The sequence below is a fragment of the Vigna unguiculata genome, chromosome 8 (assembly GCF_004118075.2).
Source record: "Vigna unguiculata cultivar IT97K-499-35 chromosome 8, ASM411807v1, whole genome shotgun sequence".
NCBI classification, from domain to species: Eukaryota; Viridiplantae; Streptophyta; class Magnoliopsida; order Fabales; family Fabaceae; genus Vigna; species Vigna unguiculata.
The window spans coordinates 30,866,611-30,878,479 of record NC_040286.1 but is presented as its reverse complement, the minus strand read 5'-3'; the positions used below and the strand labels follow the sequence as shown (position 1 = coordinate 30,878,479).

General features: G+C 30.0%; 1 non-coding gene across 1 annotated transcript; it reads left to right on the top strand.

Moving 5' to 3' along the window:
* The first annotated feature begins 10,149 nt into the window (after positions 1 to 10,149).
* LOC114195697 lies at positions 10,150 to 10,237 on the top strand. Its single transcript, XR_003606531.1, has one exon. It is a non-coding gene; the product is annotated as a small nucleolar RNA snoR114 (small nucleolar RNA).
* Positions 10,238 to 11,869: the final 1,632 nt, after the last annotated feature.

Here is an 11,869-nt window from a genome sequence, read left to right as displayed (position 1 = left end):
AATTTTCTCACAAGCTCTTCATTGCTTCCTGTAACCAGCAAATCATCCACATATAATGAGACAACAATGAAATTGATTTCATCACCTTTAATGTAGAGGGTTGCTTCATTAAGACTTTTTTTGAAACCCAACTGCATCAAGTGCTCATCGATTCTGCTGTACCATGCTCTTGGAGCTTGTTTGAGGCCATACAAGGCCTTCTTGAGCAAGTACACATCATCTTCTTGTCCTTTCATAGCAAAGCCTTCAGGTTGCTCAACATAAATCTCCTCCTCCAAAAAACCATTTAAAAATGCTGACTTCACGTCAAGTTGGTAAACTTTCCAACCCTTTTGTGCAGCTATAGCTAGCAACAATCTAATTGTATCTAATCTGGCAACAGGAGCAAAAGTGTCAAAAAAATCAACACCAAAAATTTGAGCGTACCCTTTTACAACAAGTCTGGCTTTATGCTTGTTGATTGAGCCATCAGGATTCAACTTGGTTCTAAATACCCACTTCACACCAATCACTTTTCTATTTGTGGGTCTTTTCACCAACTTCCATGTTTCATTTTTTTCAATCATTCGAAGTTCTTCTTTCATTGCTGTAATTCATTTTGGATCCTTTTCTGCTTCCCAGAAATCTGTTGGTTCAAGAATAGCCACATTACACCTTTGATAAATATCGGAAAGTGATCTCATACCTCTAACTGGAAAGTCATCTATAAGCTCATTTTCATCCAGTTGAGATTTTGAAACTTGATCAGGAAATTTTACAGCTTGTTTTTCATCCCAATCTCACTCATCATTCTCCATGAAATGCACATCTCTGCTTATCAACATTTTCCTTGTGTTTGGCTGAAAAATTCTGTAAGCTTTAGAAATTAAGCTATACCCGACAAAAATCCCAGCTTCTGCCTTTTTGTCCAACTTATCACGTTTTGCCTGAGGAACATAAACAAAACACAAAGAACCAAATACTTTAAGATTTTTCAAAGAAGGTTTAAAACCATACCAGACTTCATATGGAGTTTTTCTTATGACAGCTTTTGTAGGAAGCCGATTAAGAAGGAAAACTGCAGTATGTGCGGCTTCTGCCCAATATTCTCTTGGCAAATTTTTCTCAAACATTAAACATCTAGCCATCTCTATAATGGTACGGTTCTTTCTCTCACTCACTCTATTTTGTTGCGGAGTGTATGGAGCGGTGAGCTGATGTTCAATCCCTGCTTCTTCACAAAAATGATTAAATTGTTTGGAGGTGTACTCCTTGCCGTTGTCAGATCTCAAAGCTTGTATTTTATGACTACTTTGTGTTTCAATCCATTTCTTGAATTTCAAAAAAACACCAGCAACTTCTGATTTGAATTTAAGAAAATATATCCAACACATTCTGGAGTAGTCATCAATAAAAATCAAAAAATACCTGCTACCATTAAGTGACAGAGTGCTATGAGGTCCAGCCACATCCGTATGTATTAATTGCAGCTTCTCAGTTGCCCTCCAAGTTGATTGCTTGAAAGGAAGTCTTGATTGCTTTCCTTGTTGACAAGCTCTACATTCTGGAATTTTTAATTCAAGACAAGGGAGATCTTGAACCACTTCCATTCTTTGCAAATTCACAACTGCTGTATGGTTGAAGTGTCCAAGCCTTTTGTGCCAAACTTCAGTTTGGACATTTGCTGCAGGGAGTGCTATTTGTTCCTCCTTCATTGGATCAAGTGCAAAGCTTTTTCCTTTCATTTTTACTTTGAACACATCGTTGTCATTTGCATCTTTGATTAAACATTGATCACTTTCAAAGATAACTTTGAAACCTTTTTGAATCAACTGGCCAACACTCAACAAATTTTGACTGATATTAGGTACAAATAACACATCTTTGATAAGTTTTGTACTTGACATACTTTCAATGGCTACTGTGCCTTTTCCTTTCACTGCAATGTGTTCTCCATTGCCAATCTTCACTTTGGATGCTACACATGTATCCAGTTCCTTAAAGAGCTCACGATCAAATGACATATGATTAGTGCAACCACTATCAATAAGCCACTTATCGCTTGAATTTGAAATAGCAAAGCAAGTGGCCACAAAAAGTTGCTCCTCTTCTTCATCAGCAACTTTAGCATCATTTTTCTGATGAAAATTGCTCTTGCAAATTCTCACATGATGTCCAAGTTTGTTGCATTTTTCACATCTAACATCAGGTCTTCTCCAACATTTGAAAGGAGGATGACCCATTTTGCCACAATGCTTACAAGGAGGAAACTCTTTCTTTTTTTCATTACCTTTACTGGTGTTGGCAGCTTCTGAACCTTTGAAATTTTTCTTGTAATTCTTCACTTTTTTCTTTTCTGCTTGGCTAACCTGCAGTTTGGCTTGCAGTGCTCCTTCCACCAAAACTTCATCTCTCATTTTGCTCCTTTGTTCTTGGGCCTGCATAGCACTTAGGAGTTCTACCAAGGTAATATTTGATAGATCCTTAGTATTTTCCAATGTAGTAATGGAAGCCTCAAACTTTTCAGGAACTGTTACTAATATTTTCTGAACTATTCTTGAATCAGAAAATTTAGTACCTAGCAATCTTATCTTGTTTGCAATGCCAAGAAGCTTGTTTGCATACTCCTTGATTGTTTCTGACTCCTTCATTTTTTGCATCTCAAATTCTCTAACCAGATTCATTACTTGCATTCCCTTAATCCTTTCATCTCCTTCATATTCATCCTTGAGAAACTTCCAGATTTCAAATGCAGATTTAATTGTCATGATTCTGGTGAAAACATCTTGTGAGACAGCAGCTAACAACGTAGCTCTTGCCTTTGACTTCCTTACTTTCTTCTCCTTTTGAGTTTTAATCTGAGCAATAGTTGGATTTATTGGTAATGGAAGAATTTCGTAGTCTTCCTCAATAGCCTCCCAAAGATCATTTGCCTCTAAGTGTGCCTCCATTCGTGCTGCCCAGATGTGATAATTATCACCATCAAACACAGATGGTGCTAGTGCTGTGAAAGGAGTTTCAGAATCCATTTAATGGATTGAAGCAAGGTGGGTTTAAATATTCACTCACAGAGAGAAAATAAAACAGAGGAGTACGTTTCTGAACAAAAACAATATTTCTGATTGAAGTGAATTCTCACATATTATTGAATTGAAGGAGACTTTTAAATACATAATGAAATGAAACTGTTAAGCTAAATAATAGGAGCTGCATAGAACTGCACGGGTCACAATCCCATGTTTAACAACTTCCTAAAATATCTCCACTACTAAGTTTGTTTGAAAAACTGTCAAACAACTTTTAATTAAAAAATTAAAACAAATAAATTATTTTAATGTAAATGAAACAGGCAGCAACTGAAGTATAATCTTTAACAAAACCTTTCCGATATTTGGGTGAAAGAATGTCCAAAATTGAAAACCATCTTCTCCACCACCGTTGTTATAAGTTTACCAATGTTGAAGGATATGAATATAAGTACCTGTGATGAATTGGAACAAATATTTGATTCAGGTGATGCGCAACAACTCAAAACCCTACATTCTTCCCAACAACTCTGCTTCCCAAAACTCTCTTCCATTGTAGTTACAAACTGCAATAAGTTGAAGTGTCTATTTTATAATATCTCGGCCAGTCATTTTACCAATCTGAGATATTTGGAAATAACAAATTGCTCTGAGTTACACAAGGCTTTTGATTTTGAAGATGAAGCTGATGATGGTGGTTTAGAAGAGATGGGTAAGGATGGAAAACAACTACTATTACACAACTTGGAAGATATAACACTCACAGATCTGCCAAACTTCCAAGAGATTCACCACGGATTTAAGTTAACAGAAGATGTTCGACATACTATAAGGGAATGTCCTAAGTATTCCCCATGTTTATATCTACATCCAGGTAAACTTCACATGCCCTTTTTCTAAACACAATCAGAACGTCTTTGGATTATGATGTTGCTAAGTGAAATATTATTTTGTTTGACAAGTTTTTGGTTTAACTTTGCTCCATCATGAAATATTGTCACTACTCACTAAGGTCGGTATTAATTAACATATTTAATAAAAATACTCCTGTTTTCTCTGCTCTTTCTATTTTCATCAATCTTAGGGACATATCCTTTTAGCCACAATTGATGGATGACATAGTTGTTCACACATTTTAAATATACTTTTTGTTGATCAGATAGTAAATAGATTTAACAATTAAGCCTGAAAAAAAGTAGGTTACAATTAAGTATGGAAGTCTGGTCTTTATTTAAGAAAGAAAGTAGTGTTATGGACAATGTATCATCAACCTCATCTCCATGCGCTGCAATAAATTGGTCAGATCACATTTTTTTTCGCTATGTGGATGGCAAAAAGAGGTAGTGCTTCTTACATCTGTGTTGTAAAATTATGCAATTTTAATCATATTTCAAATTAATACAAGACATTTTTTCAAACCTAGAAAACCACTTTAATGAGTACAACTTTGAATCTTTCGAGCCCCTGTTCAAAGTTAGTCGTAGATACATAAAAAGAAACAATCAATCAACTTGTGTTTCTCTTAGCTGTAATTTAGGCTTGTAAATAACATTTGTCAAGCATTGGCTCCTATGCTTTATTCAATTTTAATGTTCAATAATGTGTTGTTGTTGTTATATGTGTGTTATCATAAGTCATATATAATATAATATGGCTGCTTTTATTTTTTACTCTTATAGCATCAAAATTACTTTTTCAATCTATACATACTCAATACTGCAGAAGTAAAAATAGAAAATAAAAGCACAGAGTCATTTAGTATCAAAATTGTTTTTTCTGTCGTTCTAAATTTTCTGCACAAGTTGCATTGGCTATTAAAAAATTAAGTTTTTTCAAGTTACTTACTAACTTGACCTTAAGAATAGCACCAACATTATCGCATAAACAACAAGAATGGTTTGACGTCCCATTGCCACACTCAACAAAAGTGTTCTAAAAAGTGGATTTTAAATCTATCTCGACTCTACAAAGTGGGTCTCCAACATATATACTCTAAATTACTCTAAATTATTCTAAATTACTCTTATTTCTAGTCGATGTAGGACCTCCAACGTAACAGCATGCATGAGATAAACATGCTCCTCAATTACTTCTCACCGGTTTAAACTCTTACTCGTTTCTTGGAGATAATATAATGACTTTTCTGTCGTCTTGCTATTCTTTTCAAATCTCCAAAATTGCAAATGTAATGAAATTCATGATTTTCAGGTGACACTTGAGACATGTGTTGATTCATTCTGGAAACAGCTGTCTACTGTACTATGTGTTGCCAATAAAGTTAAACGGAGTACTAAATTGTCCACTAACGTGTGACTCGTGTGAAACTGTTTACTTTGTATATGTAATTCTCCATCAAGTTAATACACTTACTTTCATATTTTATTTTCCTGTATGATTCATTTGGTTTGTTACTTGTACATAATCCATTCTAAGTACATGTTTTTAATATAACTCTGTTTTTTGTGGTTACCTCTGTTTTTTTGCCATTTGCTAGTCCTACTTGCATTAACACCTTTTAATTTTTCTAATTCAGTGTTTTTTCCTCTGCATATTTTTAAGTTATTCAAATAAAATAATTGTCTTTAAAGTGACTAATGCTAAGTCAGTGGCCTCATTAGTCTCATGTCCCTGCGTATGGATAATATGAAAACATTGATACCATATAATTACTTTGTGGTATATATAAGTGTTTGATTTTTCCCTCTTCGAATAGGTTTTGAGTGTGATTCTCCAAATATTTATCAATTCATATCATCATAGCTACTTAGCAATTCTCTGTAAGAACCATAGAAGTCAAGAACTTGAAGAACTTGAAATACTGATTGCCTAAAAGACACGTGATTAGTACTTCAAAAGTACCTTCAATGCAACATCATATAAAAATAATTGAAAAACTTCAAAAACTTTAAGGCCAACTTCAAAAACTTCTCAATGTATTATGAAGGATAAGAGCCGATACGTTTATCAATAACTGAAAACAATCCACCAGATTCGTATGCCATATTAACCTGAAAAAAAATAAAATTCAAAGTATGTCAACATTATGTTATCTCTCTCTCTATATATATATTAGAGATGGGAAATTGTTATAAGGAACTATTATGACTAGTGATACAAATCATTTGGACCTTGATCATGTTAGATTATTAAATAAATATTAGCATTTACACCTTATAAATTAGAATGTAATGTACAATATATTGTGTTGACTAGTGATAGGCTGTAAGTTAGTCATGATAATTCTAAACAACCCCTAATTATTACTTCATCACTTCATCGATTCATTGCAATCAAACCCTAAATTACAGAGCAAGGTGCTGCCCACCAATACTATTTCTCTCAATAATATCTCTTCAAACATGGGAAGTCGGCTGGACCAAAACCTTTGATTAATCTTTGACCAAAAATAAAGCAGACATATACCTTTTGTTTCATTTAGAATGTGTCTGAAAAATATAGAAATATAATGTTGAAGGGAAAGCAAACCATACCTCTCTAATAATGTTTTCTACATGAAAGATTGGTGGCCTCCCAGTCACAAGTTCTAGAAATACAACACCAAGACTGTAAACATCGCTCTTCTCAGTGAATTTGCGAGTTGAGAAGTAATCTGGATCAACATAACCCTACATGATTAAAACAGTGAACAAAAAACGCAGAGATTAAATTGCTTCAACACAAACTCAACCTAACTGTCATATAAAAATATTTGTAATTGTTTAGTTGCTTCTTCTAATTTTTATTTAGAAATCCGAAAGTCAATTTTATTTTGTAATTCTCTCAAGAAGTATAGAGCATATTATGAACTACTAAGATGTACGTGACTTAATCTATGTATTGGTAGATTGGTGATAAACCAAATGATAACGAAAATCACTAAGAGCTGTTCAAAACCACCAGAAAGTGATAGTGTTGTTGCATGGGATTTAATGAAGATATGATGGGTGTAAAATGTCCAGAAAAACTAGGGAATGAAATTCGAAAAATTTGATACCTTGGTGGTAAAGAGTGAAATTAAACCAAAAGAATAATAAACTATTCTTTCATATTTGTTCATGTTACAGCTAAGGACTATTAGAGGTAACACTCACAATCTTCTAAGAGAACAAAAGAGAGATATTATATTATTTAAAAAAAAAAACTATTTGTCAACTCAACATCATGCCACATGTTAATATCATTCTCACATATCAACCAGTTCGTGATTGTATCATTTTATTTTATTCAATTTAATCCATATATTCATTATATTTGATCAGTTAAGTCTCAATTTTTATTAAAATGTAACAATTTTATCCTTTTCAAATTAAATTCAAATTTAATTTTTATATAAATACTAATATTTTTATTAAAATTGACATTTTTATTAATTATTTCTAAAATTCAATTATAAATAATTAGAATTAATTATAAATTGAATAATTAGATTTAATTATATTCAATTTATTAAATAGAATATAATTATTAGTGAAACATAAATTTAATATTTTTAAAATATTTCTAATAGTTTTAGATGTCAAGTAAATTATAAATTTAATATTTCTAAAATATTTTTAATATTTTAAAATATTATAAATTTAATATTTGTAAAATATTTATAATATTTATAATATTTTTAAATGTTAATTTTAGAAATTTTAGTATATTTAGAGTATAATTATTAGAAGAAAATATTTATAATTGTATTCTAATAATATTATAATAATTATATTTTTTAATAATTAAATTTTAAAATTATATTTAAATTTAATAATTTATAATTAAATTTTAAAAATAATAAATAAAAATATTAATATTTTATAATATTTATATAAAAGTTAAATTTGGTTTTAATTTAGAAGGGATAAAATTATTCTATTTTAACAAAACAAAATAAAAATATCAAGCTAAATTGAAGTAAAAGAGATTATAATTCGTTTGGCGTATTTCACTTCCAGAAAAGCTAATGAATCATTAAAGAGATGCTACTATTGAATACAAACTTTGAAAAAAATGGGAAAAAATGAAAAACAGAAAAAATAAAAAGATATACCTTCGGTGAGATCAGTGAGTGATCAAAGCAGTAGCAAAAAGAAAATAGCAGTAGAAAGACAAGAACAGCAGAACAAAACCCTTTGAGAGATACATCCCAACGCTTATAACTCAGAACAGTGTTTTTCTTGCCCTGCTATCAACAACACCAGTTAGAGACATTCATCAATTTTTTTTCTTCTAATTCTTTTGTTTAAAAACTCAGCAACTATATATCAAACTAAACGAATTTTTATGAATACCCTTTTAAAAAAATTACCCCAAATATGTATGCATAATGGTTTCATGGTTTTACCTTAGAACGGGAAACAGATTTTAAGCTCTTGCTGGAAGAACACAACAACAGGTCAAATGAAAAATGTTTGTTATAATAACTTGCAAATAAATGTTAGGATTCATATATAAAACAACGTGTGGATTATGTTAGAATTAATTCACGAATTAATTCTGTTAGTGATTCATTTGAAATAATATTATGATGGGTCCGATTGTAATTTAATAAAATCTAAAAATTTGTTGGTTATTATTATGGAGAGTGATAATAAAATAAAATAAAGATAAAGATAAATAAAAACCAACTTGATGAACATTGATTTATAAAAGGGATTCGGGTTCTCTCTGGCCATAAGGTTCTTTTCACAATAATCCATCAAGAACGTGTGAGAAGAGAAAGAAAGGCAAAAAGATATATTGAGAAACGGTGATTGAAGAGCACACAAGATTATAGATTTTTAAAGAACGTAAATTCACATGATCTCCCATGGATCAAGGTTGGTACTCTATTATAGTTTGTCGTGTGAGAATCATTAAAGATCCTTTATTAGTTTTTTAGTTTTATAGATTAAGAAGAGTGTATGAGCATTGAAAACTTGGTATATTAGAAAACTGAAACAATTACTAAACAAATTAGAAAAACTATACCTCACTTCATTTAATACCTCTTAAAATTAATAAAAGTAATCAATGTTAATTAATTTTATTTATTTTTATTTTATAATTTCAAAATTAAAATAATAAAGGAATTATTTATAATATTAAGAATAAAATTATTATTCTTTGACAACAAGTAATCAAAAAATGGTATTAGGAAAGAGGATTTTTTTTTCTCTAATGGAATTTGTCTCTTGACTTAGGTTTGTCAAGTTGGCGAATATTTATTTTAAATAATATATCCAATTATCCACTTGATAATTATTATATTTAAGATTGAGACAAATATATATTCTATGTTTGACTATATCCATGAAGTTATTAACTAGCTTCAAACTTGATTTAGTTTAAACTAGAAAAATCCAATCCAACATTTTAAATGAAATCACTTACAACTACAATGTTTTTAACCAATTGAGTATTTGGTAATTATTTTATTTGATGTCCCAAGAAATACGTATGAATATTTTTAGCACAATGGGTGATGTTATAAAGAGGAACTAGTTCAGAAGTTTGCATCACTAGCCTCACCTAATTTATGAAAAAAAAAATATTCTTGAAAGCATTGCATGCAAGGTAACGCTTTTATAATTTAGAAGAAGTTTCATACACTCTTAAGGCAGACCTGATCTTCATTAATGCAGAAAAGAGTTTTAGTAGCGATTATTTTAAATCTTCAGCTTCGGTTACTGAACTGAAGCATATTCATATAAGGTATAAAAAGGTGCCCTTTTGATTTTGGTTAAATTTTACAAAAATATATTTTATTTGTATAATTCTTTTTCTTCAATATTATAACTCAAATATCCTTTTAAAAAATGTAAACAAAGGAATATGTTCTCTAATAAGATAAGATGTTATCATATTTATATTATATTCACCAAGTAGTTAATGTAATAATGATGAAAAGATAATTATATAAAGGTATGTAGTGCTTTGACTTATTTTTAACTTATAGCTAATATTTCATTAATTTGTACTCTAGGGATTCTTAAATTGTGATTAGGTGCCAATTAGGTGCACTACCAATTACTAGCACTACCAACTAGGTGCACATTACAACTACCGAATAAATGCCACCATGTTGTGTAACTACAACATATTCCGAAAAAATATGCACCAGTGGTCTAGTGGTAGAATAGTACCCTGCCACTTCGATGCCCGGCTGGTGCAGTCTGTGGGTTTGCTATGATGAAACTGTGTCCACTGTGATGGTTAGAGCCTATCACTCTTCTCTGACCTTTCAGACGAACTGGGACACATCTGAGCTCTCTCTTTTGTTTTTTTCTGTGATTATTCTTTTTATTTGATGCTAATAACGACCTAAGTTGGAATTAATAATATGGTTTTAAGTAATCAAATATTATTTTCTCCTATATTCCTAACTTGAAGAGGTGACACAGAAAAATTGAAAAAGAATTTATAGTTGTTGATAAAGCCCCACAAAAATTAAAGAATGAGTTTTGATAGAGTTTTTTGTTTTTATTTTGCAATACGTTTTAGTTCTGCTTGGGCATATTAAGTTTATTTAAAAATAATTTATGTTCTTTTCAAAGATGCAACTAGAGATGTTAAAATGGGTTTCAACTTGTGAGTCAACCCAGTTCACCACGAGTAACATTTACCGTAAATTATTCAAGTAACCGTCTTATAAATAATTTTTTCTAAATTAGCATGAAAAAAATGTATAGTTTTTTATTTATATTTTGTTGAATATAATTTTTCTAAATTAGCATGAAAAAATGTATAGTTTTTTATTTATATTTTGTTGAATAGCATGACAAAAAATTTGTAATATTAGTCATGTTTTCTTAGACTAATGAATACTTTCTTAGAAATAATTCTTCATATATTGGTGGTGAGCATGATCAAAACATTGGTTCTTTATTTTACTATGATTGTCATCTCATGGGTTACTTAAATATTTATTTAAATATTTGAATACTAAAAATAAATAAATAAATAATTTTTTTAGGTGGATTGCCAACCCACTTAACCCACCAACCCGTGGTGGGTTTAGCCGAGTTACAAAATTTTTGACTCACCAAAAAGTGAGCCGGGTTGCCTCACTTTGACATATCTGATGCAACAAATTCAATTCAACCAATTTAGAAAGCTTACATTTTATGATGTTAGAGTATACAATTATAACATGTCAAAGAATTCAATCCATTCTAAGTACATGTTTTAATATAACTCTGTTTATCATTTTCAGATTCATTCAACTATATTTTCTAAACAGTGTGTATCTTTGAGAGATGAAAATTAGAGTTCATATAAGATTTTGATCACTGTACACTACGGTGGCCGATGATATTGTCAATTTAAACACGCGTATTAGATTCAATTAGGAAAAATGATAGGTTTCATTCAAACCCAATTTTGGAAAAAGTAAAAGCTCAAATGAAGAAAAACCTTGTTGCAAATTGTAGAAGAAAAAAAGAAAAAAAGAAAAAAAAACTTTGAGCAGAAGAAAGCAAGGATAACACCTACAATGATGAAAGATGAAAGACAAAAAGAGAAAAGGAAAAGAAGAAAAAAAAAATCACGGCTAAAAAATATTTATTATTATTATTATTAGTTTCAAAATTTATAATATTTAAATAAATTTAATTAAAAAAACTAAATTTAATTAAAAGAACTAAATTTAAATACTTTTAAATTTAGACGTTAAAATTTTAATGAGCGACTAATATCAATTTTTAGTGAAAAATTAAACAATAAAAGACATTATTATCTTTATATTATATTATATTATATGTTTCGGTGATCACAAAGTTTTGACTTTTAAACTAAGTGTACCTAAATATAAAAAATTCATATATATATATATATATATATATATTTTTTTTTTTTTTGATTCTCGTATTTGTTTGGTTGGTTTAATTAACTCCTTTTATTTT